Below are 18349 nucleotides of genomic sequence, written 5' to 3' on the forward strand. Positions count from 1 at the left end.
GGACTTTCCCCCTCCCCCCTGTTTCTCTCTCTCTGCTTTCCCCCTTTTTTCTTTCTTTCCTTCGGAGTTTGTTTTTTTTTTTTTTTCAGTTTCACCTCTCTTCTCTTCTCCTGCAGGAATGAAGCGAAAGACACAAGGAGGAAGGGTGGAAAAAAGAAGAAAAGGAAAGAGAAGAGGGAGATGAAGGGGGGGGGGCACACAACTAATAGAATATGCAAGAAAGGGAAGGGGGGGAGAGAGGGAGCGAGGGGGAGAGAGGGAGAGAGAGGGAGAGAGAGAGACCCAAAAAATGAATGCGTTTAAACGGGAAGCCTAGCAGAGCAATGTTTCCGAAAGGGGGATCTGCGCGAATGTCTGTATATAGTGAACTTTGACACTACTATTGAAACTGACACGTTTCTATGGAGATCGCTGCCTTATATGGAGCTCGTGTCAAGGAGCCAAGAGAAGGGCTGCTGGCAACTGATAATCAAAGGCGACTGACTGGTCAGAGCCCTGAACTGGGGGGAGAGAAAATGGGAGGCTAAGGTTAGCCAAGCCTCCTTCGCTCCATTGGTTACCCCCCCAGGCCCCCCCTCCAGCGCTTTTAGCCCCTCTTTCTTTTTTTCTTTCTTTTCTTTCTTTCTTTTTTAATTTTTTTTTAAATTTTTTTTTTAATTCTCCGCTACCTACTGACTGGGATGGGGAAGGGAGGGGAGGAGGGAGGGGGGAGGAAGGGAGGGGAGCGAGAAAGGGAGGGAAGGAGGGCAGAGAGAGGGAGAGGAGATTCTTCTGACAAGCACAATTTACATTGAGATCCCCCTGTGCTGCTATTTACTTTGAGACCTGATTAGTATGGGTCGTCTACGGCCCCTCTACCCCCCCACCCCATCACACACACGGCCAGAGGAGGATGCATTGCGATAGGCAGAAAGGGAGAATTAAAAGGGGACGATGTGTGTTCCCTGTGAAAAGTTGGTGTGAGGTTTTTGTTTTTTTCCGTTGCAGATCTGAAAACGGGATTTGTCTCCCGCTTTCCAGCGGTATTAATGATGGAGAAGGAAACACTCGCGCTGCACGGAGGAGCAAGCGCCCGTGTATGCGCACCCTTGCAAACACACGCGCTAGAGTCCACACACATATTCAAATCCCCATATGCTCCCATCCCACTTCGGGCTATTTTTACCGCCTGTCCCTCGTCCCTCACCCTTCATTCCTCACTTAACATGTCCACCCGCAGCCCCGCAGGTCTCCACGCTTCTCGCGGGGGTTTCACCCCTACCCTTTAATTTTATTTTGGAGGTGTGTGAGCAGTCAGAATAACCCCAAACGCCCTGCAAGCAATGCCCTCCCCCTCGCTCCCTTCCCCCCGGATCCCCCGATCACCCGAAGTTGCTCCATCCGTGTAGGGGGGATGCACGGAGGGGGTGGTGGGCTGTTTCTCCCCCTCCTTCCCCGCCGCTCCCCTCCGCGGCCCGGCGCGGATTCGGCCCCGGCGAGCAGGAATCGCTGGCTCCGGCTGCCATCTAGTGGGCACGGAGCCGTCGGCCCTGGGGAACCCGGGAAGCGGGGGTACCGCGCCAGACTGAAGCCTTCTACCCCACTCCCTACTTTTTAAAATAAGTTCTTCCCCTTTTTTTATTTTTAATTAAAAATGCTCAGAGGAGAAGACCCCCTTCTTTTAAATTTCCCTCTCTCTTACAAGCCTGCCTTATCGGCAGCTTCCCTTTTTTCAGTGGTCTGAAATTTGCCTTGGGTCGAAAGACTGCATGTGACAAAGAAGAAACAGACTGTGAAAACGGAACACCTCCTCTCCGCAACAACAAAAAAATCCCACCAAAACTAACACCCCAGGCCCCTCTACTCTACACCATACCTTTCTTTTAGCTCCCATAAAAGTTTATAATCAGATTAGAAGCTGGATGGAAAACCTGCAGGAAGAAAGGGAATGAAATTGGTGTCGGAAGTTTTATTGTTATTGTTTATTTTTGTAAAGTTATGTTGCTTTAATTAAAAGTAAAGACAAAAAAAAAAAAAAAAGCCCCTCAACTTTGATGTATAGTGATCATGATATTTTTTTTCTTTCCCTGTCAACTCTGAAATCTGAGGCTGGGAGCCGCCTGAAGAAAAGATTCCTTCATCATTTCTAAGATCAGAATAAAAGCTTGATTTTGTACTGAAATAATGAAGAGATTTTCAATGAGTCCCTCGGCCAAGCCGTCTCTGTTGTACATTGCACTGATAAAAAGGATGTTATTGACTATGCAACAGTAAGCTTCTTTCCTCTCTCTCCCTCTTTCCAAATAAAGTCTCCGTCCTGTCTCTTGGTCAGTGAAAAGGTGAAACGAATACGATTAAACAGGACAAAAAAAGCAAGCTCCGTATGTATATCATCTACATTTTACTCCCCAGACTGTGAAGAGACGGAGTAAAAGAGGCAGAGCAAGGCACGGAGAGAAGGGGGGGGGGAGAGAGAGAGAGAGGGAGAGAGACAGAGACACAGACACAGACACAGAGGCAGAAAGCCTGAGAGAAGGTGGACGGACCCAGCAGCAGCCTCCCGGCTCCTCCCGGACGGGGCACCCTGCCGACGGTCCCGACTCCCCGGGCCACCCCAGGCAAGTCGCCGCTTCCTTCCTCGTGGTTTCAGGGCAGAGGGAGGGGAGCGGGGCCGCGACACTTGGCAGGAAGACCTTCCCCAGTCCTCCTCCCCGGGCCACCTCCTCCACTGGCGTCATTGTATTTGGGCATCCCGTTATTTGGGAGGAGTGAGAGGCACCTAGTCCTCGTTCTGTCCGAGATTTTTTCTACCTCCTCGTTTCCCTTCCCCTTTACCCCTATAGAAACATGTGTGGGAATTTCTTCTGCTCCCCTCCTTAGATAACGCGAGTGTGTCAGAGGTGACCCACGCGGGTACGGCAGGCACCGACCTCATGTCCCAGGGCCAGCTGCAGCGGCAGGGCGCCGGGCTGGGGAAGTGCAAGCATTCCAACGTTCTTCTCTTCCACCTGCTTTGTTTGTTATTTGATCACCTAATGAAAAGATCGATGGCAGCTTGTTTATCTAGGTGATAGTGTCAACAGATTACAGGGGCAGTAATCAGATGTTTTCCAGCCGGGCTGGGCACAACTGTAATACGGAGGGAGGCTAAACATGCTCGGACTCTGCTGGTCTGGGCAGCGGGGGTTGTGCGGCAGGGAGAATTTTTTACCTTCGCCTGGCTGGAAACGCTCGGTGGTTTTCATTCGCTACGTGCTGAGGGAAAGCAAATTTTAAACGTGGTTTGTAGAAATAGCCTATGGGTGAAGGGCCGGTGTAGTTGCAGGAGCCCCGAGGAAAAACCCATCTCCGACGTCCTGTGGCTGTGCAGTATAGCCTGTTGGGGAGAGGACCCGGGATTTTGGACATCCATCAATAAAAAAAGTCTCATGCCTCAGCTAACCAGGTTAAATCACAGTTCAGTCGACGAGAGGCATTTCCTCTCCCCGACAAATTACAGGAACACTTTAAAACGGTCACAACTCAAATTTAATTGGGAAATGAGCTTTGATTCCTTTTTTAACCTCTGTGGATCTGGAATGTGTAAAGGATTCCGCACTGGGAACTTAAGAGACTTAATTTTCCCTCTGTCGCACCAGATGCTACTTTCCCCAGGCCAGGGTCCAGGCTGTGATCTGAAGGTGGAAGAGTTTTGGGAGGATTTAGGGGCTGGTTTTGGTTGTTTTTGTTCGGTTTTCTTCCCCCTTTCTGCGTCTTTCTTCACCCCCCTCTCTCTCCCTCATGTAACCCAGCCCGGAATGGCACTGGTTCTTCTCTTATCCCCTCCAGAAAGGAAAAGTTCCTCTGGAGATTAGTGGTGACAACGTTTACACTCTGTTTCTGACGGGGAGGGAGGTGGATTGGGGGGTTAGAGTATAATATAAATGGTAAAATTGTTTGATGGTATTATTATTTTGTGAGTGGCCAGGCTGCTTCACTTGCCAAACTCCACATGGATATATTTATAAAAATGTACTCTCACACACAGGGATGTACATACAAATATACACATATATACACACACACCTAAGGAATGGGGTAGACAGAGGACAGTAAGTGCACACTTACACAGGGTGTAGTGAACAGCTTTGATCTGCAAAAACATGTCATTCTTGCTCTCAATTTTTAGCGTTTGCAGTCATCCCCATCTCTGACCTGTGGACACCTACAAGCTGTAAACCCAGAGCGTTGTACTGGGGTTTCCCCCACCCCCTGCCTGGATCCCTTGGCTGAAGCTTTTCAGACAGCCCCTCACTTGGGCCAGGCCTGTTGCAAAGTGGATGTGAATGGTCACACTGGGACACCCCCCCCCCCCCCCCCCCCAGTCTTAACTGTGTGTCCCGGTCCTGCTGCTCCCCAGGTCCTTCCAGCCAGGCTGGGCATGGCAGTGCTGTTCCAGGCCTCCACAACTGATGATGCCCAGGCAGGCCTCATTTCCCATCAGCGATGCTGGGGCGTTTCCTCACAGGCCTTTTCCTCCATTTGTCTTTTTTCTCCCTTTCTTTTTTCCTCCCCTTTCCTGCCTCCCCCCCAGCCAGACCTGAAGGATAACTAAGTTTCTTGAGGAACGCAACACATTGTGGGTTTGCAGAAGGTGGTGCTTCTCGAAGAGAGGGCAGTCACCCCCTGCTCTCAGCAGGTGGTCTCCGGTGAGTGGTATCACCCTGGGGAGACAGGAAGAAGTGGGGCTACCTCATCCCGGGGGGGTCCGTGCTGTTCGTTTGCTGCCTCCTGCAGTACCCACTCCGCCCCTGTTCTCAGGGACGCACGCTGGGATGCTTTGTGCCGACCCTCGTTGCTTTCTAAAGGAAGCCTGATGCTGTGGGTTTGCCCACCCCACCTCAAACATTCCGGGTGGGTGTCTCTCTCCCCCCTCCTGGTATCGCTGTCACAGTCACCCTAGCCCACCGCCCAGGCCACTTCAATACATTCCACCGAAGGCGATTGACCTTGGGAAACAAGGCCCTCCACCTTTCCCTGCTCAGCTCCCCCTCCACCCGTCTTCCGCACATGCCCGGGGCCACGCCATCATGCATATCCTGCCTTATTTATTTATTAAAAAACCCAAACAAAACCCCCACTCTTAGGAGCGTACTTATTTCCCCCGTCTCCTCTGTGAAACATCTTCTTGGAATCACGGCTGACATCCCCGCGATATCCAGAGCTGCTGCTCATCGTAACGGGTCTCGCACCTCACGGGGTATTTTGTGTCCCACCCCGCCGAGGTGTACCCGCTCTTCCTCGCCTTCCGCGTATGTTTAACCCAGAGGCTCGACCGCCCTTCCCCTCCGCGCACACCGCCTGCTTCCCTGGAATTATTTTGGAGGGGATTGGCAAAAAGCAGTGTGACAGCGGCCCTCGCAACTCCCCCCGCCACGCCCTCGAGAAGGCAATCTGCCGTTCCCGCAGCCTCCTCGGCAGCGGGTCCGCGCCGAGCCGCGGTTTGTCATTTGTTAGCACTCAAAAGTACCGAACTCCAGTGCCAACCAGAAAGCAGGCGCTCGTCATGCCTACAAACAGAAACGCCTGAGCACCCGACAGTCAGCCTTCTCTCCCCAATTAAAAAAAAAAAAAAAAAAAAAAAAAAAAAATCTGCGCTTGGAAGTAAAAACCAAACCAAAAGCAAAACTAAAAAAAACCCCAACCCAACCAACAAACCATACAACAAAATAACACTGTCTGTATGAGGACGGGAGAGAAGGCACCCAAAGCGAAGGCCACTTTTCTAACAGCACAGAGGAGTGTAGCAATTCCTAAGAAGAGCTTCAGGAACAGAAACTGGTGACCTTTGGATGCGAATCAAACCTTCCTGTATAAGGAAAACTTGGGAATAATTTTCAACACACCCGTGAATCCAGGACCAAATATTTACATTCGGCACAAATAAAGCTGCGGTGATCTGAGCACTGAAGCCAAGAGAAACAAAATTTTACAAAAGCCACTACCATGACGCTTTGCACTGAACAGCTCTGACTGTATTTGAAACATTTGGCTTCTGTTAGGGCCGAATTTGGTGCTTTTATGATTCTGAATTAGGCTGGAGATTTTGATGAAGAGTTGACGTTTGGAAACGAGTTTGTAAATCGTGAGATTGTCGTGACAACGCCATCGACTGCAGTATATAATAATTTCCTTAATAGTTACCTGTCAGAGATCCCATTTCTTTTACTGCTGGGATTAGTCTGTCAGGAGTAGGTTTGAGCTGGACTTTACGCAGACCAGAGACCGGCTCCAAGATTTTTAAGTATTTAATGTCACTTTCCCCCCGCATCCGAGATAAAACTGTGCAAAAGTATATTTGTTAGGAAAAAACTCAGCAGCAGCTATATAATCATATTTATTCATCAGAAGTTGATCTGAGTAATAAACCTTAGCATTTCTATTGAAACTGTCAGGAGCAAGATATGTTTATTACGGCGTATTCTGTCTGCGTGGGGAGGACGGGGGTGCGCTGTAGATAAAGTTTAAACGGAACAGAATAAACACAGCAGATCGCTCCAGCCCAGTACAAAAGCTGTAAATGACTGCTACATATTTTTCTATGCAAAGGCTTTTTTATTTTTCATTTTTTTAATATAATTATTCACACGTTTCTAGAGTTTAAGCCCAGACATATCCAATGGTGTCGTTAATAAGTTACACAAAATTGCCTGATCCTATCAAACGGGTCTAGAGTTATATGTTTTATTGTTAACCCCTTCCATCGAATCTTCTGAAGCTGAAAGGGAAAGGGAAAGGGCTTTTGTCCGAGTTGATCCTTGGCTATTCTGGGGCTCAGGTTGGTGTGAAAGGGACGAGGAGGTCGCTTGAAATCTCCTTTTATCTACTCCTATTTTCTCTCTGGATCAGCAACTTTGAATAGACACCATCTAATCGCTCGTAATGGAAAATGGAAAAAAAAAAAAAAAAAGACCCCAACAAAAACCAACTGCGTGTATGCTCTGGGAGCTGCGAAAATGGTTTTGCGGGGGGCTGCCTGGCCGAAGGGGTGCGTGCCCTTGAGTGCGCTAGACAACGACCAGCGTGAGCAGTCCCTGCTGCCGAAGCCTGCTATGCGCGCACCCTGCGCCTCCGCGGAGACATAAGCGTGCCCCGTCCCTCCTTCCTTCCCCCCCGCGCCAGGGTATTCCCTGCCTGGGGCCGGGTTGTCTGGGGGTGGGGAGCTACCAGCACCACAAGAGACCCCTTCTCGGTGCCCGGGCTGTGAAGACCTTTCTCGGGGAGTGATGCTCGGAGTTGCAACAGGAAGAGTGGACCCGACGTTATTTTCCCTCTCACCCTCAGACCCCTGGATTTTCGTAGTTTGCACTTATTGCGGATACTTGGACTGAGAGACAGTCCCGCCCGCCGGGAGTGGGTAGCCCCAAGGAACCGCCGCCGTGTGGTGGGCAACCAACTCCGCACATCGGCCAGGCACAGACGGAGGTCTCCACAGGTTTATGGGGATCATCCAGCCAAGGCTGGTGTTTCTGGTTTTTTTTTTTTTTTTTTTGTTTTTGTTTTTTTTTTTTTTTTGGGGGGGGGGGCTGGTTTTTTTGTATACTTAAGGGAAAAAAAAAAAAAAAAAAAAGAGGTGGGCAAACCTGGGGGCCTCTGGCAAATAGAAGAGGCTTTGTTCTAGAGGCTCTATCCAGGGCACTATCTCTTCCCTCCTACCAGCTCAGAAATTGGCGTTTCTTTCTCAGTCTGGGATGCTTTTGCTGTAAATTCCTTCATGTGACTACTTTGTTGCTAAGGCTACAAGTTCCCATCCCGACACACAAATCTTTTCCACTCCAGGAGCAGCTCAAGTCCTGGGCAGAAGTCATGACTTTAGAGACTTACTTCAAACTCCTTGGAGTGCCTCCCTGCTAAATACCTGCTTAAGTCTGGAGGTTCAAATGAAGCCTTCCCCCCTCCATCGTGTGTCACCCCCCTCCTTCTCTCCCGAAGTACGTTTTGCTGGGACTTCTGGTAAATAGATGGTGAGAAGAAACAAAGTCCAATAAGGATTAAATTAAGTAGAAGAAATCCAGGCAGTGTATATTTTGAAGCTCCGATGGGGCGTCAAACTGATGTTTAACACATTTTTTCCACTCACTGTGCACAAGTCCTCAGCCCCCATTGCCTTGTTTAGTTTTTTCACCCCTAAGGAGGCGGCAGTTGTGGGAGGTGGACAGAAAAAGGCTCCCGCGACCCACAGATCTTTTCCGATCTTTAAATGCCATGGGAAAGGGCAGGAAGACACCGTGTCCCCAGGCACGGCTGCGGACACACACACACACACACACACACACACACACGGGCTCCTCCAGTACCAAAAGACCTGCGAGGTGGAGTACTGGGTAGTCGTCCAAGCTGTCCCTAAATGCAGAGCTCAGGTGCAAGTTTGTTTGTTTGTTTGTTTTTCTGGCAGAATTACCCATCTCCTTCTTCCCCCCTCCCCTCGCCTTTCTCTTGGTTGCACCGGTCGGGAAAACAGAGTTTTATCTCCCTGGCTCAGCAAAGCGGACACGCGTTTGTGCACGACTGAGCCCTCCAGCACCGCTGAGAGGGTGGCTCTCCTGGATGCAAAAGGAGAAAAAACCTCACCAGAACCCTCTCAGCCTGCCCCCCCCCCCCCCCCACCCCAAATCCCCAAGAAGCCCCAGAGACGCTCTTCGCTTAGAAAAGTTAAGCGTGACTCAGTAAACGTTTGTAAATGCAAATAGAAATGAATAAATAAACCTCAAACCAGGTAGTTTGGGTGTAATAGTTTAGCAGGACTAATTGCAGACAATGAAGCTGAAATGACTTCTCCAATTAGCTGCTGCTTGGAGTTTATTTGGAGGAACTGTCAGCTCTAGCGATGGATAATTGCTTTATTGCTCACAAAACTATCATCTATTTAGAACATATGCGCTAATTACTCTGGATGGGCGTCGGAAAAGAGACCATAAATCTATTAGCCCTTTAAAAGTCTAGGATACTGCTGAACGACCAAACTCCCTTCCTTGGAGCTTAAAAGCAAGATTCGTGCCTGGAGGGTAGTCTTTCCACAAAACTAAATTAAAAAAAAAAAAAAATCAGCCGCATGTATACCAGGGTATATTTGCGACCTCACAGCGGGAGGGAAAAGGGTGGTCATCTTCAATAAAGGAAAGCCTCTTTCTGTAGACCAAACTGGTGCAATAAATCACTGTCATAAACCCGATTTTCCTCTTTAGCCTTGCACTATTTTTTCCCCCAAAAGATTAGTTTAAAAATCTTTTAATTGGATTACTCTGGAAAATTAATCTCCTTTGGGCTCGCCAAGTTTGTGTACCAAATATCTGGAATTAATTCAGTGCCACAAAACGCATGCACGATGCCTTTTGTTCGAAGTAGCTAAAAAAGGGACAGGTAGGGAAGGTGGCATTTTGCCGTACGCATTTATATCCCCTCGCAGTTCTCTATGCATATTCATTGCTGTATGTGTGGCAATGTACCCCATTAAATTGCTATTGTAAAGGAGATAAACAGAATTGTCTACTGGACTGTGTTGTGGGTCAAGACACTAGTGCGGGGTGAGGAGTTTAAGGGAAAAAATTAAAAAAAAGGGAAAAGCTTTGGCAGCCCAAGTAATAGTGTCCCAGGCGTCGCGCACTGAGGGGCATACCTGGGCCGAAGCGGCTTTCCGTCGCCACCCGCCTCTGGCCACTCCGCTGGCGCGCACTCCCTCCGCGTCGCTTCAAGCCACTCCGCCCTCCCGCCCCCGCTCCTCTCCGCTTCTGCGGCTGGCCCCGGAGCTGCTGCACTTTCGAGGCCGTGTGAGGGGAACTCCCCATCCCGGGTACCCTCTAGGACTCCATGGGATCCCTTAGTTTTCAGCCCGATTTGAGTGTGAGCAGCATCCTGGTGAGGTGTGGTTAATTGCGGGGGCGGTGGGGAATTAGAGGCGTAATGACTTGTCAGGGGGGTGGTAGTGACTCTAACGCACTGTCTTCCCCCGCCTTTTACAAGTAGAGACATCCTGTCTCGCTGCTACAAGAGCAATAAAGCTGGGTATTTTTATATATTTTTACTTGTTTATTTTCCTGGAAAAACCCGAACCTGCCGCTTGTTCCCAGTGGTTTATATGCAGATTGTGACACTACTCGGAGTCTTGGGGACCGAAGGGAGCAGGGAGCGATTCCTCCCGGCTGTGGGGGAAGAGGTGGTGAGCGGGAAAGTTCCTCCTGGGTGGAGCAGGAGGCAGGTGTTACTTGTGCTGGTGTCTGTGCGTGTGAGGTGAGATTCAGGCTGGGCAGGTGAGGGAGAAGCACGGGGTGGGCACGAAGCAGGCTGGAGGATGAGGTTGAGGAGTATAAGGGTGAGGATGAGCGTGAAGGTAGGTTTTGCCCTCTTGAGCCCTGATCTAGCTCAGCGCAGTATGGAATAACTTCTCTGCCCAGATGGAAATTCCAGCCACTCTTGCACGCTTTCACACTTCATAAGTTGCGTGTGTAATTTCCAAGTCAGCATTAAATTTTCAGTGTCAGTCGCTGGTGAACTCTGAACCACCGAGTGGGATTGTCTGCGTTTAATAATAGGTGACACAAACACCCGCGAAATCACACGGAGGAAAAACACACAGAGCAAGGTGAACGTCCCATGCTACAACCTGACACTGGGGCATATCACACAAGCCCAAGTCCCGAAATTCTGCAGACAGGTGAGACTCCAGCGCTCACATGCAGCCAAACACCTTCCCTGCACAGCACGCGTGAGATCCTTGTGTGGACGTGCATAAGTAGATCCCTATTTCCAGACAGAGTTTACGTACTTACTAAGGAGCACTGTGGTCTGCAGTGAATTAATTACTGCACCTGGGATCCCCGATGACCTTGCACCGCCCTCTTGTTTCTTCCCACCACGCACAGGCAAAAGTTTTTCAGCCCTGTGCTGTAGCTAAACAGATTAATACACGTCGACAGAATCTTTATGGCTAATCACATGATGTTAAATGAATCTTAAAGTCCCTTCTGAGGCAAACGAAGAATTCTCTTTCCCTTTCTCTCTCACCCTCCCTCTCTCTCTTGTCTCCCTGTCCGTCTGCCTGCACTGTGGATGTGTCCTGTGGAAAATGTTTACAGTTTGGATGACTCTAACCTTGATTTTCCAGCTTTGAGCTCCCTCTGGAAGCGGTAAGAGCAATTACTCCGTATTACTGTACATATTCCACTGTCATGGTGGATCGCAGGTGTTGCAGACGCTATTGTTTGCATCCCTTCCGCAGCCCCGCGGCCAGAGCCCAGAGGTTGCACCGACTCCGGGTCCGACGGTAGCCCCCACACCCTGCGACGCACACCCTCAGATCCCGGGGTTCCCCGCTTGCAAAGTATGCACGGAGGTGGAGAGAGAGGCGAATTGGCGTCCTCACCCAGCCCCCTTCCCGCCGCACTCCGGCCGCTCGCTGGCCTCTCCTGCCTGTACTCAGCACGGAAATTCTTACTTTCGCCCACGAGTGGAATAGATAGCTCGTGTGTAGACAGGCACCTTTTTCGGTTTAATGTCAGGAGTGCCGACAGCCTAACTCACGGCTGGAGGCAAAGACTTCCGAGATGAGCTGGGACTGCCCGAGGCTGGGAGTGGAGGGAAGGTGAAGGCAGTCGCTGCGCTGAACGATCCGAGGCAAAAACGAGGCAGAGTGGGCAGGCAAAACAACCCTGAAACAGGAAAATACCTAGAAACCCCCAGCAGTGCACATTTGACCAGAAAGCATTTTGGGACGGTGGTTTTCAGTTTAGGCTGTACAATGATCCTTTGGAGACGGTGTAAGGGATGCATTTGTAACGAGCTACAAAGGTGAGGGGTGGAGGTAGGATGCTGTGCTATGCCGGAGCATCCCCGAATAGCATTAAACTGTGTCATGGATCAGTGTCATGATGACGTATGACACACCACAAGGGATCATGATGAGTGACTGGCATAATAGACATGGATAGTGGACCAAAGTCTCCTTGACAGTTCTTAGTCATATGTCTTGGGGGGATAGTTTTACATTTATGATCCGTTTATTTGGAGCCAATACCGGGAGAGAGACACACGAAGCATACGGCTGAATCTGTCTAAGTAGGATGAAGAAGGGCTTAAATGGCACAAAGTGTTGCCGGGGGGAATCTGAAGAGGTCGCAGGTTTAGAAGCAAAACACTTGGCAAAAACCCACCTGCTATTAGGATATACCTAATTAAACAGGACACCCCTGGTTTCTCCTGCCAGCCCAGGAAAGGGGTGGCTCGCCTAGCGTATCTCCGACCTCCTTCGTCAATCAGCTGCAGAGCTCTTAGGCACCGCGCACCGCCCGTACCGCGGGCTCGGATAACCAACCTCCTGTCCCATCGCAAACTAAGGGTATGCGGCTCGTGTCTTTCTCATCAAGCCTGGGCTTTTTTTGCGGGCTGCGAAGCGGGGGCAGGCGGAGAAGTCTCTTCCCTTCAGGTCTGCCGAGCAGGCAGAAAGAACACCTCTAATAACCGCTGAATCTGAGAAACGCACCCAGTATGCCTCTCCCTGGCTGGAGAGCCCGAGTTGCTGGACATGCGAATTTTCTTTTGTTTGCCAGCTTCCCGAGCTAGCAGGCGGAAATTTCTTTACTTTTTTCCTCCCACTCTCCCCCAAACTTAAGCCCCCTATCGGCAGTGTCTCAAGAAGGGCAAGAGGGCCCCGGTGACCATTTGAAGGCGATCAGAACCCCGAAACCTGGGCTGGTTGGGAATCCTTGCTATCCCAAGTAGATATCTCTGACAGGCTTCTTCCCAGAAGAATAGGTTCACGAGGCTCCCTCTTCACACAGATCTTTCAGGGATATTGATAACCTGTAGAAATCTACATAGGAGGCATTCCAATGAGCAGAATGAATGATATATGCCCCAAAAATAAGAGTACAAGAGGGAAACCCTCTTCAGCCTGACACGCGATCCCACCCCCCACCCCCCCAAAAAAAAAAAAAAAAAAAAAAAAAGAGTCTGATCGGCCAGGTGCTAACAAGTTCACTAAATGTGTGAGCAGGTAATGTAGGGAATAGCAACAATGTTAACAGAAAACATTTAATTAACAATGATTTCATTTGATTCGGAAGATGAAAAAGCCTTTTTAAATCAGTCCAGATTTACTGGCCTAAATGCAGCCAGATTTGGAATATGGGGAGTTTGCATTCTTTCAAGATGTCATCTGAGGGGTAATAGTGTCGGTGAAGTAATGTAGTTACACTGTGGAAACTTTTGTAGTCCCTTTCTTGGGAATTTATTTCGGTGCTTCTTCATTTTATTAGGAACAGACTGACTCCATCAACTGCGATCTCCATGTTTAGAGGCATGACTGCTTGAAGCAATTAGGTTCCCCAATTTGCATATTTCTCCCGACCCCAGCAGCATCACTGGATCCTTACATTTTCAACCTTTTCTAAGTAGTGGAAAGTCAGAATAAAACATGACTCCCAAGTGTGCAGGGTGGCGAAACCGACATGGAAGCGGGCTATCAAAATTACCTCTTTGCCCTTAGGATGAGAGGAGTGAAAAAATGAAATAAAGAAGCGCGTCTCCTGAGAGCACCCCGGTGACCTTGTTTCGGCAGTTTAGCCATTTCACGAGTTTCCCGCTGATTTTCAGCGTGTTGCCGAACTCCTGCCGGTTCCCCACCTCCTTCGGGGGGTCACCGTGGGGGATGGGTGATGCTCTCGGTTCTGTCCTTCTTCCGAAACATGGGTCGCATCCACACGAAGAGAGAGAACCCGCCAGCGAGGGTGAGGAAGCCGGACCGCGCAGGCACCGCTCCACGCCACGTGTGGTTTTGTTTTTGTTTTTTTTTTGAGGCGGCGCCCGTGACCGGCAGCGGGTGTCGCTCCCGGCAAGCCCCTCCTTCGGAGGGGTGGGGGAAGGTGTACTTTTGGATACCACCACGTGATTTTTAAGCACCGGTCGATGGTAAAAATCCGTATCCTTCGCTTCGCTTTATCCTAAAAGGATAAAGGGGTGCGAGGATGGAAGGGTAGAGGGGGTCTAATTCTGCCCGTCCTGTCTACCCTCACAATCAGTGGCAACCGACGACGTGGATAGTGGACTATTCCTTGCCCTCAACCTCCCCTCCGATCCCGCCCCACATGCATCCCATGGAGTTGAAAATATGGATCAGGATCAATGTGCCTGGTACCTGAGGGGCCCGATCCCGCCAAGCCTGGAGGAACTTCAGAGACTCTTCCCTTCAAAAGTCAGTTTCTCAGCCACTAGCCCATCATGGGTAAAAAGAACCCTTTCCACACCCCCTCTTGGAAGTCTTCGGAGGGGATCAGGGGAGCAAGTGCTCAGCAGGTAGAGCCATCTGCCCAGAGCTTTGCAGCAGCATGAAGAAAAATCTCTATAAAACTAAACAGGCAATCAACTGAAATCTATCCTCTTTAAATAAACTGATTCCTTAGTATTTTCCCAGTATTGTTGTAAGTTGTTGCCTGTGATGTCCCCCAGGGCTCTTTCTTCTGCTCTCTGGTTTGGTGTATAAAAGCACCTCTGAGTGATGGATTACTGTGTCATTGCAGCCTGCAAAGGATTAATTTGTTTCATTGATTTCTCTTTAGGCAGATTGCCAGAATTCTCTGCTTCCCACCTTTCTCCAGGACTTCCAGCAGTAATATACAGGAACAGCCTAAGACAAATCAGCCCATTCTTGTAAAAATAGAAACACAAAATCCTGAAGTCCCTGGGAAGCTATAAAGAAGTTTTTTCCTTATGCTGTAGACCCACTAAATCTTAAAGTGAGTTCATCTTCTCTCCTTTTGCCACTTCCCTTTTATAAAAAAATTACCATTTCCTGGTGGGAGTTGCTTAGTCTCAAGAGCAATTTCAACAAGGAGTTGGATGTGAGCAGTGGGCATATGATAGTCACAGAGAAATGTTTTGTTCATGCTAGACAGCAGGGGTAGAAATTACAGCAGTATTGCATAAACTTCAAGGTTCATTCTTTCTTAAAATCACCTGACCACCTACAGCTAATCAATTATATATCCATCTACCTGTCTGGGATATTGAGACAAAATTCAGTTTATGTCAGGTCCTGGAGTTGCTTGTCAGATGTGTGTGAGGGTGGATGGGACTGGAATGTCCCTGAGCAATTCATCTGCATGCTTTCAGGATAATTTAATAACAAAATCAGGCCTTGAAGTGTTGGGCTGTGGTGAAAAAAGGGAGCTGGGCACACCTTTTGGTGCAGATTGTACAACCATGAGGGAAGAGAATGCGATCTGCTGCTGTTACTCTGACCACAGCACTGCTCTTTTTAGATCTGCTTTATCAGCAGCAGAGACAAGTCAGCTGTGATCTTCTGTTTGTTTCCACAATGCAGCACTAAATAGTGTATTTATTTAGTCTTCACAAGTTACACTTCAGGTGTACTTAGTGCTATGGTAAAAAATAATGTTGTCATAGACTAGTCTTTACAGTTTGGGCTTGTGGAAAGCCGTGCTGGGCCATGCAAAACCAGCACTTTTAGATATCATGGAGACTAGAGAAATGTTTATTTTACCTCTGTATCTGCCTTGTGATGAGTGTAGCTCAACAGCTACTTTCAAAGGGACAGTAAATTTATTGTACTGGATAGTATAGATCCACTGCATAGCAAATCTAGGAAATTTTGAAGTTACAACACTATTATTTTTTTCCCCCTGCTCTCTTGGAGGATGTTAGCCTGCTACTTTCTTTTAAAATTTTCTTTAATTCCAGGTGTAATCCAAATACCTGTACTTGGGTCACAGCATGGTTTCCTTGTTATCTCACAAGAAAATATGCCTTTCCCTGCCTGAGTAATGTTCTTGTGTTTTCTTGCATGAGATCCCTCTGTGGTCTGCCTAACATTCCCTGCTCTACCTAACAGGTTTTGAAGGAATTTTAAAAGTAGTCATAAGGAGTTCACTCTTGTTTTTACTCCTAGGAATCCCTTGAAATCCCTATTTTGTCTGGGGAAACCCTGCAGTGTGGGTTAGCCTGAAGAAGGACAAGGGTGGCTGCCTCCAGGCATGGCAGCCTGGAAAACACTGTTATCTTGAGGAATGCTGCAAATTTTCCTTCAAAGGCTTCTGTGGTGTAACAGGGACCATCCCCCCCCCCCCCCCCCCCCGCCTTTTCTGGCACAACACACGCCCTCTTTGCCTGGCATTCCCACTCCTGATAGTTTTTCACTGTCAAGTAACTTTGAAAATAAAGGCATAAAATGCAACAGTTCACATTTTTCCTGCTTGGATAGCCAAGCCCCAGGGAGGCTTGGCTCTGAGGGCAGAGTTTGTCTTGCTTGGAAGCAAACTGTCTCATCCTCTCTGCCCCTTCCTCCTTGCCAATCCTTTTCAATTTACACAGGGGAATTCTTCTGCTCCTTTGCTAAGCACTAAGGAAAGTTATATGATAACAATATTCTTGGCTTGGAAAGTCAGAGTTAGGAGCAGAGACAGATTTCTACCCCTACCCCTGCAGTTCCCAATAAAACAGGCAGAATCCATCACAGACCAAATTTAAAATGCTTAAGTGAAGCTCACATCCTTTCATCCCTTCAGGACTGGAAAGAAACAGAGTCTGTTAGATTAGGAAACATTAACTTCTTGCATAGTTCTGAATGTAGGATTAATGCTTACTGAAGGGACAGCTCTATGACCCTCACACACACTACTATACATTAGGGCTGTCACTCAATTGATCAGGAGAAGTTTGTGTGAAGAAGTGCTCCCCACCAGGGAGGAAAACAGACTAGAGCTGGAAAAAAACATTCATACTCTGCTAAGATGCACTTTTTAAAAACTCAGTTCCCATTTCTGGCATCCACAGTGCAGATAAGCTGAAGTCTGCATGCTTCACCCTGCAGACCTGCAGCATACAGACCACAGTTTTCAGCTCAGATCCTGGGACTTGCTCATATTTGGACAAAACAGACCAATGCCAATGCTGGTTTTGCACATAAGTAGAGTATTGCTTGGACTCTGCCCACATGGGGTTTTGTGTCCTTGTGGGATTCTGACTGGTGGTACTTTAGCATATCTATACCCATTTAGCTAATTTGGAAGAGACTGGTCTCCAAAATTTTTCTCGCTTACTCTGTAAACTGAGAAAAAGAAGAAGTAGTGATGAACAACATGTTTGTCAAACTTTTTTTCCATTAAAGTATGAAATATTCATGCTATGAAAGCACAAGTTCATTGTTTCCTAGGGTTTGCTGGGTTACATACAAACTCTGAATTTGACTCTGGTCACATCCTATTTTCGTGTTAGTCTAACTCTTCTTATAACATTGAATTCTACAGAAGTAACAGCATTTTCAGTGTTTTTCTAAAAACGGACTTGTTTTAAGGGCCCATCAAAACACTCTGTCTTATTTCCCTTACTAATATGAAATTTAAGTGACAGGTGAGACTTTGGGATTGCTCTAACAAAGGTGAAAGCAGTTGTTTTAGATTTGAATCTTTCAGTCAAGGTAGTTTTTTCACTAAGAGTTTTGGTTGACAAGTTTTAAGGGTATTGTACTTGCTCTTAGGAGTGCTGAAACCCTGCAGTTTTGGAAGATGCAAATATTGGCTTTGATCAGCCTGAATTGCCAGGTGTAAGGAAAAACAAACCTGCATGGAAGAGAAACGAAGCAGTCTCCTCTGATGGACAATTGGGGATTTGTGCCTTGCTAAGACAGGTCCATATATTTTGTAGAAGATAACTACTAGACCCAGGGCCCAACTTCCGGAAAACACAAAAGAAAAGATCCTGACTAAAAAGGTAAACATTTAGTCAGAGCTCTGATACAGTTTTTTCCCTGTGTTCAGCAGCAGTGCATAACATTTTTTTCCCCCTGCATTATTGGAGGCCATGCATTTGTAGTTGCATGTGTAGGTAGGCAGGGACCTGCTGCATACAAGAAAGCTGGAAGTTAGGTGTTAGAGGGCATCAGTCCTGCTGCTCTCAGCTCATTTCTAAGTCATTTAGCTCAAACTGCCATATGAAGGGCTAGAAAAAAATACCATGGTGTAACAAGGTACCCAAAAACTGGACAGCATTATTTCTCTGGAAACATGTTCTCCCAGCAAGTAATTTGACTTTTTCCTCCATCAAATTTATTTGTTTTTAATTCATCTAGAAATTTGAAGTTCTGTAATATGTGAAATGGCATTCAAGTGGTTAACACTCATGCACTTCTGAACACTATTTGGAAAGGAAGTAGATCTCTTGCCTACCCATTAACCTCTGCTATTATGGGGCTTTAAACCAGCAGCAGTAAAATTCACCTCCCTGCATTTGGTGTTGCCATATTGCAGATCACAGTTTTGTAGTTTGCAAAACAGTGCAAGGAACACCATAATTTAATCTGTTTGGTTAGAACTCAGCATTCAAT

The sequence above is a fragment of the Coloeus monedula genome (genome assembly GCF_965178545.1).
Source record: "Coloeus monedula genome assembly, chromosome: Z".
Classification (NCBI taxonomy): domain Eukaryota; kingdom Metazoa; phylum Chordata; class Aves; order Passeriformes; family Corvidae; genus Coloeus; species Coloeus monedula.